This window comes from Schistocerca nitens, chromosome 5 (assembly GCF_023898315.1).
Source record: "Schistocerca nitens isolate TAMUIC-IGC-003100 chromosome 5, iqSchNite1.1, whole genome shotgun sequence".
Lineage (NCBI taxonomy): Eukaryota > Metazoa > Arthropoda > Insecta > Orthoptera > Acrididae > Schistocerca > Schistocerca nitens.
In genome coordinates this window covers 658,149,417-658,155,028 of record NC_064618.1, presented here as the reverse complement: position 1 = coordinate 658,155,028, position 5,612 = coordinate 658,149,417, and the positions used below count along the sequence as shown (strand labels likewise).

General features: G+C 43.3%; 1 non-coding gene across 1 annotated transcript; it reads left to right on the top strand.

Moving 5' to 3' along the window:
• Positions 1-5,196: 5,196 nt before the first annotated feature.
• On the top strand, positions 5,197-5,269 carry Trnar-ccu (transfer RNA arginine (anticodon CCU)). The gene has a single exon. It is a non-coding gene; the product is annotated as a tRNA-Arg (tRNA).
• The last annotated feature ends 343 nt before the right edge of the window (positions 5,270-5,612 follow it).

The following is a 5,612-nucleotide window of genomic DNA, read 5'->3' as shown; positions in this document are numbered from 1 at the left end:
ACAGAAAAGTACTCCTTAGACCACATTTGATTCACGACAGGAGCTGAAGCAAATGTACACTCTAAGACAAAAAAAGACGTACCACGAAGGAATTATCCGAATGCGACGTATTTGTTTAAGAGGAAGAGTTCTTTAAATTGAGCAACTCAACAACAAGTCGGTCCGCCTGTGGCCCTTATGCAAGAGTTATTCGGCTTGGCATTCAATGACAGAGTTTTCTTATGTCCTCCTGAGGGAAATCGTGCCAAATCCTGTCCAAATGGTGCGTCAGATCGCCTAAATCCCGAGGAATTTGGGAGAGATCCAGCGAGCTTGCTGGCCAAGGTAGGGATTGCAAACATGAAGGCAAGCAATAAAAACTGCCACCATGCGCAGGTGCTCATTAATTTCCTGAAATGTAAGCCCAGTATGGCTTGCCATGAAGAGCATAGAATATCGCCGACGTACCGCAGTGCCGTAAGTGGGCCGCTGGTGGCGACTAAAGGAGTCCTGCTATGAAACGAAGTGGCATCCCAGACAGTCACTCCGGTAGTCGAGCCGTACGGCGGGTGACAGTCAGGTTGGTATCCCAATGCTGTCCAGGCCACCTCCAGACGCGACTTAGACCCAAAATCTTATTGACTGGACTAGAATTGTCTGCAGTGGTGAGTCCCGCTTCGAATTGAGCCCCAATGACTTATCTTCCTGTGTTCTCAGTTCTTTTGTGCTTTATTGAACATGTTCAGTTCTTCTTGATGTTGAACTTTGCTTAGAGGTGATCTATATTTTCTGTATACCATGTCTCTGATGTCTGCTATTTTTGAGAATGTGGATGGTTTTTTTTTTGAGTATTGAATTGTCTATAGTATATGATTTCTGAATATGCTGAAACAGTATCTGTTGTTGAATTTTGTGATTTTGTGTTCATGGTTGTATATTGTTACTTCAGGTTACATTTCCACTATGAATTAATTCTACATCTCTGCTTGTGTGAACCGTTTACATGTTCTTGTGCTTCATATATAACATCATCTACATATATGTGCTAGTATAAGCTTCTAAATTGCTCTTTCTTTTAATTACTTCTGCAGAAAGTTTATTTTCATTGTGATACGTTTATGTATTTATTAGTATATATTGAGCCATTCCTTTGTAAATATAAACACATCAAAAATATTTTGCATTACCTCCGTTCCGAGAGTTCCGGAACCTGTACAAAAACTGTAACAAAGATCAACATAAACATCGTCCATCCCAGGCATATTCGATAGAGTTCATGTCTGGAGAACATGCTGGCCACTCTAGTCGACCGATGCCGTTATCCTGAAGGAAGTGATTCACAATGTGTGCACGATGGGGGAGCGAATTTTCGTCCATGAAGACGAATGCCTTGCCAATATGCTACCGATATGGTTGCACTATCCACGTATTGTACAGCCGTTACGGCGTCTTCCACGTCCACCAGCGGCGTACGTCGGCCCCACGTAATGCCATCCCAAAGCATCAGGGACCCTCCTCTTTGCTGTACTTGCTGGACAGTGTCTACGGCGGCCTGGTTGAAGGCACATGCGACACTCATCGATGAAGAGAACGTGATGCCAATCCTGAACGGTCCATTCGTCATGTTGTTGTGCCCATCTGTACCACGCTGCATGGTGTCGTGGTTGCAAAGATGGACATCGCTATGGACGTCGGGAGTGAAGTAGCGCATTATGCAGCCCATTGCGCACAGTCTGAGTCGTAACACGACGTCCTGTGGCTGCACGAAAAGCATTATTCAACATGGTAGCGTTGCTCTCAGGGTTCCTCCTAGCCATAATCCGTAGGTAGCGGTCATCCACTGCACTAGTAGCCCTTGTGCGGCCTGGAAGAGGCATGTCATCGACAGTTGCTGTCTCTCTGTATCTCCTCCATGTCCGAATAACATCGCTTTGGTTCACTCCGAAACGCCAGGACATTACCGTTTATGAGAGCCCTTTTTGGCGCAAAGTAACAATGCGGAAGCGATCGAATCGCGGTACTGACCGTCTAGGCATGATTGAACTACAGACTACACGAGCCGTGTACCACCTTCCCGGTGGAATGACTGGAATTGATCGGCTGTCGGACTCCCTCTTTCTAATAGGCGCTACTCATCCATGGTTTTTTATATTTTTGGTCGAGTTTAGTGACGTCTGTGAACAGTCAAAAGGACTGTGTCTGTGATACAATATCCACAGGTGTTCAGGGAACTGGGGTGATGTGTGGATAAAATAATTTGTAAATAACGAACTTTTAAATTCAATGTTGTTTTGCTTCCTGATTACCTTTATGATCTGTATCAGTTCTTGTGTACTTGTGTTTCGATTTCTTAGCTTTCTCCCAGTTGCTCTTTTACGATGCTGATTGTGTCGCTGTGTGGGATTAAAATTTTATTGTTTAGCTATCGAAGGAAATCTGTTCAGTGGTTGTTGGGATGTATTTCTTACTTTCTGGGTTAATGCTAAGGAGTCATATATGTTAGTTTTCTCTAGGTTGTAATATCGAGCTAAGTATTAATCTGAGAAATTTGCAATTTGGTATGTAGCAGCATTCTTGATACTGATAACTGGTCTGTCTCACAGGGCTATTGTCTTAATGTTTTTTGGACTGGCTTCTGAGCACTGGTGCTACTGAGTTTTTTGATACTATATTTTGTTCCTGTGTTTTTGTAAGTTTTTGATATTTTAAGGTGTTCTTTTTTATTTTTGTTTGAGATCTAATACTTTCATCAGATTTTAGTTTATAAATGGTCTTTGTTTTATTCATACATTCCATGGTATCAACGAACACTGCAATGTTACTTTTTGTCTGAGTGTTTAGCTATTGCGCCCCTTTCCTGAAGTGCTTTTTCTTCATTGACTTAACTGTTATTGCTTCTTTGAAATTTTCCCGTTTGTTTTCAAGAGTTTTCTCGGTTTTAATACAGTCCATCACATGATGTCCCTAATGTTTGAACTTATTAATTTGTTCGTGTTAATGTTACATTTGCAATCCTCTAACAATTGTCTTTCTATTTCATTCAGTTTTATACCAGTGACATTCATTACTCTGACCGTAAAAAATGCGTGGGAAGTCTTGTGTGTTCTGCTGTTGAATTGATATTTCCCTAGCCAGCTACTCCACTTTGCCTGTTATGTTCCGTATGACTGTACGATTGTTCAAGTAACCCGGGTTCCCGGGTTCGATTCCCGGCGGGGTGAGGGATTTTCTCTGCCTCGTGATGACTGGGTGTTGTGTGATGTCCTTAGGTTAGTTAGGTTTAAGTAGTTCTAAGTTCTAGGGGACTGATGACCATAGATGTTAAGTCCCATACTGCTCAGAGCCATTTGAACCATTTTTTTGTTCAAGCAAGCTGCTATCTGCAGCTGGAAATTGTACAATTTTTTAAAATTTAGTCAAGTTTTTATTGCATACTGTTGCCTAATTTCATTATTTAACGAATATCTCTGCAATTGTAACTTAGCTATTTACGCAGCTTGAGACTCACTACTTATCCTAAATGTCATCTGAAATCGAATTGAGTAGATTAAACTTTTTGTTGAATTTCGGATTATTGATTGCTCTGTGGAGTTGGATGATTGTTTTCTTCGGTGTGTTGTACATCTGTATGTTGTAGGTCTGTGATGGAGTATCCGCGCGATCTAAGGAGTCTTGCCACGGTTCGCACTGCTCTCCCCGTCGGAGGTTCGAGTCCTCCCTCGGACATGGGTGTATGTGTTGTTCTTAGCGTAACTTAGTTTGAGTCAGAATAAGTAGTGTGTAAGCATAGGGACCGATGGCCTCAGCAAACATACCTTGTGGAGAATGATCTTATGCCTTGCCTGTCCTTGCTGTAAGAAGCTTTCTGATTAACGTATTTCCAAAAAAGGGAGCATAGCTTCAAAAGAAGTTGTGAAATGTGACTGAATAAGCTGATATGGCAGCAAAAACCTGAGCTGTGGATGAAAAAAAAATAAATGTATTGGCTTAGACATTCTCTCATTGGTCTGTCCAAAGAGGGCGGGGGCTTAAGAAGAAGTTGAGAAACGTGATTGGAAAGTGAAATACTGAACTGAATAGCTCTCTCAGTGACCTAATTTCAAAAAGAAGCATTGATTAGTGAGGGAAGAAAGGGCAGGAGAAGGGAGGATTATGCCTTAGGAAGAGGGGGTGGGTGAGGAGAGGGGAGTGCGGCATTAGAACTACATGGTTTGACCTTATCTTTGCATGTAGGCAACCCAACAATCAAAAGACAAATTTGACCAAAGAGTGCTTTGCTCTTCTACTTGAATTTACTCTAGGTGAAAAGAAATTTATGGCATATCTTGACTAAGGGAAAGTGTCAGATCACAGAAAATATCCCTAGGCATCACTATATGGTCAATTTTATCATACCGGGGGTAAAACTACTGTGAAGAAGAAGGCTTGAGTATATTAAGGAGATTCAGGTGAACGTTGTTTGCACGTTATGTAGAAACGAAGGGGCTTGCACAGGAGAGACTATCACGAAGAGCTCCATCAAAGCAGTCTTTAGAGAACAACAACAACAACATCAACCACATGTGACGTTACGAGAAGCCGTCTTGCATAGCAAGAGGCAATGGTTAGTACGAGGGTTTTAACTTAAAATATTGGCAACTATTTATTCACAACCGATACAAAAGAGTTACAAGTTTGCACCTGTTACTGTCCTTCGAAATAGTCACCAGCGTAGTGCAGAATCCGTTGCCAGCGATGTGGAAGGCATAGTATACCGTTAGCAGAGCCTGTTCTGTTGACGGTGCGAATGGAGCGGTCTACTGCTTGTCGAATCTCTGGAACGGTTCAAAAGCGAATACTACGAAGCCAAAACTGAGACGCCAATCCAACGAATGGCGTCATTTTGGGTTGCCGCGAAAGTCGAAAGTGCGTAAGAGCCCAGTATGGTGAAAGTTATGGTGATTCTCGTGTACGACTGTGATGGTGTTATCCTAACGCATTACGTTCTTCCACGGCAGGCCGTCAATGCACAGTATCACTGTTCGTTTTTGTAGCATCACCTGCGACCAGCTTTGTGAAAGAAGGGGCGACACTTTCCGCGCAACCGACCCATCATTTTGCACGACAATGCGCGGGCGCATACAACGCAAACCGTGGATGCTCTGTTCGGTCGATGGGACTGGTAAGTACTGTACCATCCACCATACTCCCCGGACGGAAGTCCTTGTGACTTTACCGAGCGGGGTGGCGCAGTGGTTAGCACACTGGACTCCTATTCGGGAGGACGACGGTTCAAACCCGTCTCCGGCCATCTTGATTTAGGTTTCCCGTGATTTCCCTAAATCGTTTCAGGCAAATGCCGGGATGGTTCCTTCTAAAGGGCACGGCAGATTTCCTTCCCAACCCTTCCCTAATCCGAGCTTGTGCTTTGTCTCTAATGACCCCGTTCTCGATGGAACTTTAAACACTAATCTCCTCCTCCTAGTGATATTGATTTGATTCCGAAGATGAAGGAACCACTTCGTGACATTCGCTTCAGAACTGTTCCAGAGATTCGACAGGCAGTAGATAGCTCCATTCGCAGCATCAACAGAACAGGCTCTGGTGACAGTATATTAGGCCTTCCACATCGCTGGCAATGGGTTCTACACAAC